The sequence below is a fragment of the Leptodactylus fuscus genome, chromosome 2, assembly GCF_031893055.1.
Source record: "Leptodactylus fuscus isolate aLepFus1 chromosome 2, aLepFus1.hap2, whole genome shotgun sequence".
NCBI classification, from domain to species: domain Eukaryota; kingdom Metazoa; phylum Chordata; class Amphibia; order Anura; family Leptodactylidae; genus Leptodactylus; species Leptodactylus fuscus.
In genome coordinates this window covers 168,431,511-168,444,943 of record NC_134266.1, presented here as the reverse complement: position 1 = coordinate 168,444,943, position 13,433 = coordinate 168,431,511, and the positions used below count along the sequence as shown (strand labels likewise).

The window sequence follows — 13,433 nt, the reverse complement described above, 5'->3', positions numbered from 1 at the left end:
TGGCGTAAGTGTGGTTCTTGTTGGACAACAGACGCTCCAAGGTGCATGCCAAGTTCACATGGTGGAGTAGTTCAGCTACGGTCAAACAAAGGGCGGACTTCCACTGACGAGCGATCATGGCCCGAGCTGCAAGCACGATCTGGCCCAGAACAACCTGCATCTCTGTGGGAAAACTACCAACGTCTAAGAAGCAAAGGGCGAGACCAGGAGGACTGATATCAAAACCGGCTATGGTGTACATGAGGCGAAATACCGCTATCCAGAAGGCTTGAACTGGAGGGCAGTCCCACCACAAATGCAAGAAGGAACCTACTTGGCCGCACCCCCTCCAGCAGAGTCTGGAACAAGAAGAATCAATGTGCGCCATTTGGGTCGGGGTCCTATACCACCGCAGCATAATTTTCAAGGCCGTTTCCCAATGAGACGCCCCCTTAGATACACGCTTAACAAACCCAGCTGCCGTGTACCAGTCCGACAGAGGGATGGGTCTGGCAAGATCCGCTTCCCAACGGAGCAGGTGAAGAGGCTTGACCCGCTCCGGGGGGACAGAGAAAAAGCCATAAAACACAGATAACCCACCTCTAACAGGCGAGGACCTATTCTACAGTTTTAAGGCTAGCCTGGGAAAGGTCAATCTAGAGGGCTCGTAGGATTGAAAAAAATGACGCGACTGCAAGTATTTAAAGAAGTCTGTTTTAGGGAGCTGGAACTCTTCCTGCAACATGGAGAACGACTTAAACCCGTCATCAGTATACAGATGAGCCACTTTATAGAGACCCCTAGAGACCCATCCACGGAGTCGCAACTGGGGGAGAAAAGAGGTCAAATATAATAGGGGTAACTTCGACAAAGGGACTAGGTCTTCCCTGGAGGTATATGACAAAAAGTAACGCCAAGCAGACACTGAGGCCCTGATCCTCAGCAAGGGAGGGGAAGTGATGGGGGGGCTCAAATCCTTAGGACGTAAAATACTCATAAGCGGAGCATCTAGAAGGCTTTCCTCAATTTTGGCCCAACGCCATTTAGAAGTCTCATCCCACCCAACCTTAAGTTGATCAAGGATAGACGCCATATAATATTTTCTAACATCTTGGACGCCTGCACCCCATGGGACCAAGGACGCGTCATCACCTTAAGTCGGACCCTGGACCTCTTACCCTCCCATATATAATTGGAAAGAATAGACTGAAGCTTAGTAAAATATGAGGCAGGGAGGGGGATGGCGACTGTACGGAACATATACAAAATTAGAGGTAACACCATAATTTTGACAATGGCGATTCTGCTAGCCCAAGACAACATCGGTTGTGAGAAGGAGGCAAGGAGAGAAGTAATTTTGGTCAGAAGGGGGATATAATTGGCAGAGAACAGATCCGAACTGGGGGCCGTCAGGGAGATGCCAAGGTAAGCTATACGGGAATCATTCCATTGGTAGGGGAATTGAATACTGAGATCCCGTCTCAACGAGGGAGAGATGATAACAGGCAAGATCTGTGATTTGGAGGAATTTACCTTATAATAAGAAACTTTACCAAATCTCTGTAGGACCTCCGTAGCAGCACTCAAGGAGGGACCAGGGGAAGTCAGGGCCAGTATAACATCATCAGCATATAGGCCAATTTTATGCTGCTGGCGGCCCACAGTAATACCCTCAATATTTTCTGCCGACCGAATGGACTCCGCCAGGGGCTCCATCACCAGCGCAAAGATAATAGGGGAAAGAGGACAACCCTGGCGGGTACCATTCGAGATCCGAAAGGGCTCAGACAAGAAGCCCGATGAGAGCACACGAGCCGACGGGTGGGAGTACAGAGCTAGAATAGCAGATTTAAAGACTGGCCCCATACCAAACTTATCCAAAAGGCTGTCTAAGTAATCCCAGTGGACCCTATCAAAAGCCTTCTCAGCATCCAAAGCTAGAAGCAAAGAAGGCGTACCATCTTTTTCGGCTTTTTGAATAAGGTCTATGAACCTCCGTGTGCCGTCTGGAGCCTGCCTGCCGAACACAAAACCTACCTGGTCAGGACTAACTAACTGGGGCAGAAGGAGGAGCAACCACTCAGCAAGGATTTTAGCATACAATTTGATATCTGTATTCAGAAGGGAAATAGGTCTAAAATTAGCCGGGGCAGTGGGAGATTTGCCGGGTTTAGGGATGGTCACTATAGTGGCCGACAACATTTCTTCCGGAAAGCATTGTTCCTCCGCCGCCTTCCTGAACACAGCTAAAAGATGAGGGGATAGAATATCTGCGTATTTCTTGTAATAGATCCCTGAGAAGCCGTCAGGGCCAGGAGACTTTAGTGACTTCAGTGAGGCTATAGCTTCCGTAACCTCAAGCAAGGTGATAGGCGAGGCCAGGGAGACAGATTGTGCAGGGGAAAGGCGGGGCAGGGCCACAGAGTCTAGGAATCTATCTATGTCCTCCTTAGATGGCTGGTATGTCTGGGGATCATCCCTAAGGTTGTACAGAGACTTATAATATAAGCGAAACTGTTCTGCAATGAGGCGGGGGTCAATTACTTTATTACCCGAGTCATCCACGAGGTGAGCAATACGGGTTTTGGGGCATGACTGTTTGATCTTTTTGGCTAAAAAGGCACTAGCCCTACTATTATGTACGTAGGCCTGACATTGAAAACGCTTAAAAGCTAAGTCCTGTTGGCAAGCCAGAAGGCCCTGCAATCGGAGTTGACATTGCCTAATCTCTGCATAGACAATGGGGGTAGGATTAAGCTTATTAATTGCGGAGAGGGAGGATAGGGAGCGAAGTGCAGCATCTATGTCTTTAGACCGTTCTTTTTTAGCTCTCGCGCAGGCCTGAATAAGCATCCCTCGCATATATGCCTTATGGGCATTCCAGAGCACATGAGGGTCTGACACGGAGGGGGAATTGAGGGAAAAATATTCCCTCAGGGCTTCACGAAGGTGCTCACCATAGGAGGGATGATCTAAGATATACTCATTCAAGCGCCATTGGGTAGGCATAGCAGTGGAGAATTTCTCATGTAAGGAGAGAGACACCGGAGCATGATCAGTCCAAGTGATCAGCCCAATATCAGTAGATTCCGCCTGCATCAGCCCAATTTTATCAGTAAGGAAAAAATCAATACGGGAATAGGAAGAGGACGAAGAAGAGAAATAACTATAATCTCGTTCCCCGCCATGTTGACAACGCCAGACGTCATAAAGGCCCTGGTCAATCAAAGAGGAGGATAATATAGGGGAGCGTCTCTTGGGGTTGGAAGAGTCCAGAGAGTTATCTACTAAGCAATTAAAATCCCCACCAATAATCAACATACCAGTAGCAAAAGTTCGGATCTTGGAGAGCACAGATTTCCAATATTGCGCCTGGGAACGATTCGGGAGATAGACAGTTACCAAAGTGTATTTAACATTATTAATAAGGCAATTAATCCCCAAAAACCGACCCCCAGGGATCAACTAAAGTGGAGTCAAGGGAAAAAGCTACAGAATCCCGCACAGCAATAAGAACACCCTTACGCTTAGCATTACAGGAAGCCTGATATATATGAGGAAAAGAAGGGTTAGAGAACTTAGGGCTTTTATCAGCACAGAAATGAGTCTCCTGGAGAAAAAGCACATCGTAGCGAAGGCGACGGGCCTCCCTCCAGACAGAACTCCGTTTACAGGGGCTATTCAGACCCCTAACATTAAGTGAAGATATACGGAGTACCATAGTAACAAACTAAAGAAAAATGGCGGAAGACCCAGGTGGCTACACAAAAAAACAAGGATGCATAAAGTATGTATGAACAGGCATAATAACCATACAACATTCCAGGCATGAAACAAAAACAAAGAATGCAAACAAAATAGCATAGTGTCAAAAAACACAGAATAACCAAAAGTAATCAGCTGGGGGGGAAACAGGTCAGTAGCACTCAGTGAGAGTGAGTATGAGGAAGGCACACAGGTCACCTAAATCAAACAATATAGACAAATCAATGTTGGGCAAGGCGAGTCAGTCCGCCGAAGCGGATAAAGGGTTCACTTACGACCACCCACCACAGTCCATTCCTTAGTGAGATGGGAGGGCCGCACTGAGGATTCAGGAACAGATGAGTGAGAGTCAGCAGGGGCAAGCTTCCATTTACGGAGGAGGGACATGCCCGCCTCCACATCAGGGACGGAATGGAAAACCCCATTGCGGGGAATCAGCAGCTTGGTAGGAAAGCCCCAACGATACCGTATGCCCCTGTCTCTGAGGATCTTGGTAATGGGAGCCAGTTCACGCCTGGCCTGCATAGTAGCTGCGGATAAATCGGGGAACAAGGAAATGGATGCAAACGGAGCTGGTAAGGTACCACATTTCCTGGCTTCCGCAAGAATCGAGTCCTTAACTTGATAGAAATGGACCCTCGTTAGAACATCTCTCGGGACATCTACAGGAGCAGAGTTCGCTTTTGGAATAAGATGAGTCCGATCCAGAGTGAGCTCCAGATCAGTAAGCTGTGGTAGAATTTTCTTAAAGAGACGTTGAACAAAGGCCACCAAGTCCTCCGATGCCACATCCTCAGGGGCACCACGAATCTTAATGTTATTGCATCTAGACCGGTCCTCAGCATCAGCAGCCTTAATTTTGAGCCATCTGACCTCCGCCTCAAGGGTGTTATGGGCGTCAACCAATTCATTGTGAGCAGATGAAAATTCTTCCATCTTATTCTCAAGATGGTCAGTCCGTTCCCCCAAAGCGTCGATGTCTTGTCGCAAGTTGCCCACCACAGAGGAGACAGTCTTGTTAATCCCCGCCTGCAGGAGAACGAGCATCCCTTTCAAAGTATCACACGTTACAGGGTCTGAGGAAGCTGGGAAGTCAGAGATATCTGAGTGAGCAAAATCAGAGAGAACACCAGAGGCAGGTAGGACCTCAGCGACTCGTTTACACACCGGCTCTTTACCAGAAGGAGAACTCTGAGGGGACACAGCAAAACTTCTCTTACCACCATCGACCAGTACGGGGGGGACGCTCGGCTGCAGGGGAACCCTCCACAGGCAAAGAGTCCATCAGTTCAGACCGTGGAGGCGACTTCGCTGGGGAGCGGGAGCCTGACGGTGAGGAAGGCAAAGAGTGCGACATGGTGCTTGAGAAAAAGTCAGAAAGCTTCCTGGGGGTTTTGGAAGAGGATGGTTTCTTTCGAGGCATAATAGCAACAGCAGGAAAGGTCAGGTACGCAACTGAGGATATCAGGATAGAAGAGCAAATTGATGTGACCGGTACAAAATTTGCAGAGCAGCGCCGCAGATCACACAGCAGCAAGATCCGGCAAGGACATGGGGGTCGAGCAGCAGGAAGCCCAACAATCAGCTGAGAGCCGCCAGAGGTGACACTGTTGGTGGTTTAATCAAGCATGTTTAAAGAAGTGGTATGCAGAGGAGACACACAGGCAAGTACAGTTCCATGGGAGCCCAGTGTGAGGAGCCCCCCCTGATGTTGGAGTAGGGGCTCAGCACTCACAAAGGGCTCAACCAGAAAGGCAGGGTGTAAGCCAGGTGATACACAAAGTCCAGCCTAGGGGAGAGGAGAGGAGCCCCCTCTGATGGTGGTGTAGGGGCTCAGCACTCTCCTGGACTCCCCAATCAGTATCAGCAAACAGTCACTTACTTATAACTCCAGGACCAGAGAGAGCAGTGGCAGGCAGTGGTGCAAGGAGCAGGAGGAGATCACAGTATGTCCTCAACACAGGTGCACAGGCAGCAGGAAATCCACAGCAGGTGGGAGCAGGCAGTGCAGCAGTTAAAGCAGTCCAGGATAGGAGTAACACCGCAGGGTCCACTTAAAATGGCCGCCGTCCCACATCCGGCTGTAGGCCGCAGGCTACACGCCGGCTTCCACTAGCGCAGGAGGACCGGAGAAGCACAGCAAACCAGTGCCCCACAGCTGGATGGGCTCCGCTCACCTCCAGGGAGGATCCGGAGGAAGCAGGACGGGACCCGACCGCCGCACAGCACGAGGATGAAGAAGGCCCGGACACCAAGATGGCGGCGCGCTTCGGAGCGGTGAGTAGGCCGCAGGCCGCAAGGAGTCCGCCGGAGTTCTCAGGGAGGGAAAATGGTCCAGCGAAACAGTCTCCAGGGGTCCGGGGGAGACCACAAAGTGCCACTGACCCAAGGCAGGTAAGGTAGGTAGGGATGCCGAGGAGATTCGGGCAGGATCACCGGGAGCTCCAGCGAACACGTCCGCACTCCTAGCCGGCTAGCCACGCCCCCCTCCTAGTGTATCCCAGTAGTGCGCTCCACAAGCTGGCTCCCGCTACTACTAATATTGTTCCTGTTCTTTTCCCTCCATGGACTATGGACTTCTGTATGTTTGCTACTTTGGACCTGTTGCTGGTTTGTTCTTTTTTTTTTGTATGTATTGAATAACTTTCTTTAATAAAAACTAAATTTTCAAAAAAAAAAAAGAAAAGAAATGAATGAGTCAAGACCCAGATAGCACAATGACCTAGTACACAGTTGTGTGCAAGGGGCTTTAGGCTGAGGCCCCAGGTTGCATAAACACAGCTTTTTTGTTGCAGATTCTGCTGTGTGTTTTTGAACCAAAGTCAAGAATGGCTACAATAGGAATGGGAAACATATAGGAAGCACTTATACTTCTACTTCACTCCTGACTTTCAATCAAAAAACCGCAGCAAAATGTGCAACAAAAAATTTGAAAAAAAAGTGATCACATCAATAGACATTCCCCAAAATGGTATAACTAAATAGTACATCGGGACCCAAAAAAAGACCTGTATGTCTCCCCGTACACGGAAATATAAAAGAAATTATGGGTGTCAGAATATGGCGGTTTTTTAGAAAAAAAAAATAAAAATTGGCAAAGTTTTAGATTTTTGTTAAAGGAATTCTACCATTAAAACCTTTTGTTTTGTGGATAAGACGTCGGAATAGCCTTTAGAAAGGCTATTTGTCTCTTACCTTTAGACGTGGTCTCAGCTGCACCGTTCCTTAGAAATACCGGTTTCTACCGGTATGCAAATGAGTCCTCTTGCAGCGATGGGGGCGGGCCCCAGCGCTCAAACAGCGATGGAGGTGTCCCCATTACTGCCAGAGAAGTGTCTCCAAGCGCCGCCTCCTTCTTCGTCCGCAGCGTCATCTTTAATGTCTTCTTCTGGCGCAGTCTCGTAACTTCTAGGCATCGGGCCTTGAGCAGAGCAGACTGCGCAAGCGCATAGGCCACGGGAAAATGGCCGCTAACAATACTGTGCAAGCAGCCATTTTCCCGTGGCCTGTGCGCAGTCTGCTCTGCCCAAGGCCCGAGGCCTAAAAGTTACGAGCCTGCGCTGGAAGAAGACATTGAAGATGACGCTGCAGACGAAGAAGGAGGCGGCGCTGAAGACACTTATCTGGCAGCGGTGGGGATGCCCCCATCACTGTTTGAGCGCTGGAGCCCGTCCACATCGCTGCGAGAGAACTCATTTGCATACCGGTAAAAAAGGTATTTCTAAGGAAGGGCACAGCAGAGACCACATCTAAAGGTAAGAGATGAATAGCCTTTCTAAAGGCTATTCCGACGTCTTATCCACAAAAAAAAGGTTTTAATGGTAGAATCCCTTTAAAGGGCTGATTTGTAAATAAAAATATATAAATTTGGTATCCCTAGAATCGTACCAAAACATATAATATAGGTGACGTAATTGTGGCTGCAGAGTGAATGCTGTAAAAGCGAAGTCTGCAAGAAAGTGGTACAAATGCATTTTTTTTGTTGTTCAATTTCCACCCTTTCTGAATTTTTGTCAAGCTTGAAAGTACATTGTATAGAATAATAAATGGTACCACGTTATGAAGAATAATTTGTCCCATAAACATTAAGCCCTTTGTGAATGGAAAAATAAAAGAGTTATGGGGTTTGGAAGGTGGGGTGTCAAAAACGAAAATCAAAAAATGTCACCAGTGGGAAGGGGTTAAATATATACAGTGGAGACCCGGTGATAATTCCCAGGGATTGTGTGGCTAACTTCTCCTCTAGGTCAAAAAATTGCCCCCAGGGCTGTCCCACCAAGCTCTCTACCTTCTATGTTACAGGACAGCTCCTTCGATCTCCTGTCCTTGTGACGGCTTCCAGGTCTGCCATAAGAATATTCTTATTGAGGTTGGTTTGTGATCAGCCTGAAAAGTAACATAGAGCCCATAGATTGCAGTACAGTTGTATTTTTTTTTTTCTTTTGTAGATTGTGAGCCCCACATAGAGCTCACAATGTACATTTTTTCCCTATCAGTATGTCTTTTTGGAATATGGGATGGAAATCCATGCAAACACGGGGAGAACATACAAACTCTTTGCAGATGGTTTTTTGCCCTTGGCGGGATTTGAACACCAGGACTCCAGCGCTGCAGGGCTTCAGTGCTAACCACTGAGCCACCGTGTGGCCCCTCAGTATGGTTGTATTTCAGTGTATGTTCAAGTTCCCCAGGGGGTAATAATAGTTTAAAAAAAAATTAAAAAATTATGAAAAGTTTTTAACAATATTAATATATCAATAAAACCTTAAAAACTCAAATCAACCCCCTTTCCCTTTTAAATTTGAAATAAATGTAGTATAGCAGTATGTCATGGAGTACTGGACATTCCCACAATGCCAAACTGTTACAGTACAGTAATGAGTACAAATATTGACCGTACTATACAGAGGACACATCACTTTAAAGGTGTGGTGCTTTTAAAATTGATGTCCTATATGAGTTTTACAGTGGTGTTTCATTCAAGCTTATGGGATGCCTCTAAAATGCTCGTAACTAGAGATGAGCGAGTACTGTTGGGATCAGCCGATCCGAACAGCACGCTCGCATAGAAATGAATGGATGTAGCCGGCACGCGGGGGGTTAAGCGGCCGGCCGCCGTCAAAGCGGAAGTACCAGGTGCATTCATTCATTTCTATGGAGCGTGCTGTTCAGATTGGCTACTCGTAACATCTGCCATAGAGAAAAAAAGAGAAAGTATGAGCACTGCAACTTATGGCATTTACTGTACATAATGCTGGGAATTGAGGTTCTGTGAAACCAGGTAATCGGCAGGGATCCCCACGGAAATAAAGTTAATAACTTATCTTAGGCATATGATAGGCTATCATTTAAAAGAAAATAAAATGAATAACCCCATTAACAAATGAGATTGGTGATAACTTCAATCCTGGAAGTTTAAAGTAGAGAATTGTACTTCCTTCTTGTACAGCAGGGTGTATGTACTTTATAGCAGCTGCAATGAATGGAAGTCAATTAACTAGCAAATGTCACAGAAATGTCACAGCAAAACTGTGCTGATGTCATGACTTTAAACATTGTGACTGATCAGAAGCTGAGTAGTTGCCAATGCCAATGGGTCTCTACTATTTTACAAGCAGAAACCTGGTGACAATATCTGCAATTTAATTGCAGACATTTTACTCATCAGATGCCTCGGTCAATTGCAATCCTGTGCCCCCTCCGTCACTTATCTCAGCTGACGAATTTGCCTCTTATTTTAAAAACAAAATTAACATCATCAGAGACAGTCTCACCCTACATCCACTCTACCCAACTGCTCGGTTCTCTTCATCATTAACCTTTAAACCACCGTCATTGATGAAAAGCCCTAATCTCTAAATCCCAATTTACCTACTGTGCACTTGACACAATTCAGTCACATCTCATCCCCAAATTTACTGAAGTCATTACTCCGGCCCTAACCCATCTCTTCAACCTATTCCTAACCAATGGATCTTTCCCTTCCGCCTTCAAACATACCACCATCACACCTATACTTAAGAAACTGTTCCTCTCTAGCCAACTATCGCTCCATCTCACTGTTCCCATACACCTGAAAACTGCTGAAGCAACACGTCCACTCTGAATTATCGTCCTATTTTTCATCCAACCTGCTCTTTGACAGACTTCAGTCAGGCTTCAGACCCCATCACTGCACAGAAACTGCCCTAACCAAAGTCACTAATGACCTTCTAACTGCCAAAGCCAACCGTCACTACTCTGTCCTCCTCCTCCTTGATCTCTCCTTTGCCTTTGACACAGTCGACCACTCCCTCTTGTTAGAAACTCTCTCATCCCTTGGTATCTCAGACCTGGCCCTTTCCTGGATGTCTTCATACCTCACCAACCGCACATTCAGTGTCTGCCACTCACATACCACCTCCTTGCCATACACTCTTTCTGTAGGTGTCCCCCAAGACTCCGTCCTAGGACCCCTCAAGTTCTCCATCTACACCCTCGGCCTCAGCCAACTCATAGAATCTCATGGTTTTCAATACCTTTGCTATACTGACAACATTCAAATACATTTCTCTGTACCAGACATTACCTCTCTGTTGTCCAGAGTTCCAGAGTGTTTTGCAGCCATAGCCTCCTTTGTCTCCTCCCGCTTTCTCAAACTCAACATGGAGAAAACAGAGTTCATCATCTTCGCCCCACCTCGTACGGCCCCTCTACCTCACCCGTCTATCAAAGTTAATGGAACCACGCTTACCCCGTCCCACGGGTCAGTTGCCTTGGGATAACCTTGAACTCTGACCTATCCTTCAAGTCATATATGCAAATTCTCAACACGTCCTTCCGTCTCCAACTCAAGAACATCCATCAAATTTGCTCCTTCCTGATCCCAGAAACTACAGAGATGCTAGTATATGTCCTCATAATCTCCTGCTTACTTAGAATACTTAGCACTCCTCTCCATGGCCTCCCAGTGAATACTCTCGCCCCCGCCCTCTGCTCCACCTTAAACTGTACTGCTTAATACACCTCATCCACAGTTCTTCATCGGCCACTCCCCTCTGCCAATCCCTTCACTGGCTACCAAGTAGAGTTCAAGTTACTAACACTAACATATAAATCCATCTACATCCTGTCTCTGACCTAATCTCCCTCTACCTGCCCACACGTAACCTCCGATCTTCCAAAGATCTCCTATTCTGCTATGTTCTTCATACAACCATCTCCAAGATTTCTCCCATGCATTCCCCATACTCTGGAACTCATTACCAAGACACATAAGACTGACCCCCCACAATCACAAGCTTCAAGAAGGCCCTGAAGACTCACCTATTCAGGAAGGCCTACAACCCCCAATAACACTACTGCCATCACACTACAATCTGAACAGCCTCTCCCCTCACCTTCTATCTCTATCCCTCTTCCCTAATGGGCTGTAAGCCCTTGCAGGCAACCATCACTTTAGTGTTCTAATGGTACATTGTGCTTGCTAACTGTGTAAGAAAGCTAATGGATGTTTTAAAAAACCCTTGAAAACCCTTGTGCAAGTATGTTAGCACAGCTGAAAAAAGTTTTGCTGGTTAGAGAAGCTATAAACTTGACCTTCCTTTGAGCTAGTTGAGAATCTGGAGCATTACATTTGTTGGTTCAATTAAACTTTCAAAATGGCCAGAAAGGATAACTTTCATGTGAAACTCGATAGTCCATTCTTGTTCTTTGAAATGAAGGCTATTCCATGTAAAAAATTACCTAGAAGCTGAAGATTTCCTACAACGGTGTGTACTACTCCCTTCAGAGGACAGCACAAACAGGCTCTAAGCAGAGTAGAAAGAGAAATGCGAGGCCCCGCTGCACAATTGAGAAACAATACAAGTACATTAGAGACTCTAGTTTGAGAAATCAATGCCTCACAGGTCCTCAACTGGCATCTTCATAATACCCGCAAAATGCCAGTGTCAATGTCTACAGTGAAGAGGCGACTCTGGGATGCTGGCCTTCAGGGCAGAGTGGCAAAGAAAAAGTCTTATCTGAGACTGACTAATAAAAGGAAAAAATTAATATGGACAAAAGAACACAGACCTTGGACAGAGGAAGATTGGAAAAAGTGTTATGGACAGACAAATCAAAGTTTGAAGTGTTTGGATCACACAGAAGAACATTTGTGAGACACAGAACAACTGAAAAGATGCTGGAAGAGCCTGACACCATATGTCAAGCATGATGGAGGTGATGTGATGGTCTGGGGTTGCTTTGGTAAAGCTGTTAAAGTGGGAGATTTGTACAAGGTAAAAGGGATTTTGAATAAGGAAGGCTGTCACTCTATTTTGCATCGCCATGCCATATCCTGTGGTCAGCGCTTGATTGGAGCCAATTTCATCCTACAACAGGACAATGACCCAAAACCACCTCCAAATTATGCAAGAACTATTTAGGGAAGAAGCAGGCAGCTGGTATTCTATCTGTAATGGAGAGGCCAGCGCAGTCACCAGATCTCAACCCCATTGAGCTGTTGTGGGAGCAGCTTGACTGTATGGCACACAAAAAGTGTCCATCAAACCAAACCAGCTTGTGGGAGGGGCTTCTGGAAGCCTGGGGGTGAAATTTCTCCAGATTACCTCTGCAAATTAACAGCTAGAATGCCAAAGGTCTGCAATGCTGGAATTGCTGCAAATGGAGCCTTCTGTGATGAAAACAAAGTTTGAAGGAGAAAATTATTATTACAAATAAAAATCATTATTTTTAACCTTGTCAATGTCTTGACTATATTTTCTATTCATTTTGCAACTAATTTGATAAATAAAAGTGTGAGTTTTCCTAGAAAACACAAAATTGTCTGGGTGACCCCAAACTTTTGAACGGTAGTGTAATACTGTAGTAGTGTAATAAAGGGATGTCCCAGCTTCAGAAGGCGACACACTTCCATCATGATTCATTGGTGGATCTCAAAATAGCACATTGTCCCTTTGGTCTGTTGCATACAATAATTATTCACCGCCTTATGCTACTAACGCAAATGCTCCAGCATGATAAATGTGAAATTCCAGTGAGTTGGAACATTGCAGAAGAGGCAGTGCAAGGGCAGACCATAATCACTGTAATTCCAGCGTCAAGTCGAATCTCAGCTCCCCAGTGTAATGTAATTTTCAAAATGGACATACACAACAGTAGTATGTTACTTATTGTAATGTCTTGGTAGCAGTGGAATATACTTGGTGGGAGGTGGTAGACTTCCTTTAAACATAATAAACTATAGAAATTTGGTATAAGCTTTATCACATTAACCAGCAGAATAAAGGTAAATGGTCATCTTTACCACACAATGGATGTCATAAAAAATAAAGTAAATAAGTTTGGGGAATATAACATCAAACAATATCCAAGCAGTGCCCAATATCTGCTGTACAAAAATATACAAGGGTACTATGGTAAATCAGAGACAAATATAGTATTGGCACTAGGCAAGAGATTAAAAGATTATTATCCTACCATATGACATGGATATGCGTATACATTACCAGATAAATAGATGTGTTTACGTGTATTAACTATAACACTAGGAGGCATATGAAACATTTAATGAGGTCTAATAAGACAACTGGGAATGGAAGTGTCTGCTTGTCTCCAGCAGATGGCGCACATCCACTATTGAAACAAAGAATCAATCAATCAGCTCCTGTCAAAAGCCAGTGAAAAAAAGCACAGCTAATCCGAGT

General features: G+C 45.8%; 1 protein-coding gene across 1 annotated transcript in view; it reads left to right on the top strand.

The window, feature by feature from the left end:
- The window catches only part of GK (glycerol kinase), a 296,759-nt gene extending 283,733 nt beyond the window's left edge, over nt 1-13,026 (top strand). The window contains exon 22 of the transcript XR_012715085.1: nt 13,016-13,026. The gene's annotated coding sequence lies outside the window, so the exon portion shown is untranslated. The remainder of the gene's footprint in view (nt 1-13,015) is intronic.
- Nucleotides 13,027-13,433: the final 407 nt, after the last annotated feature.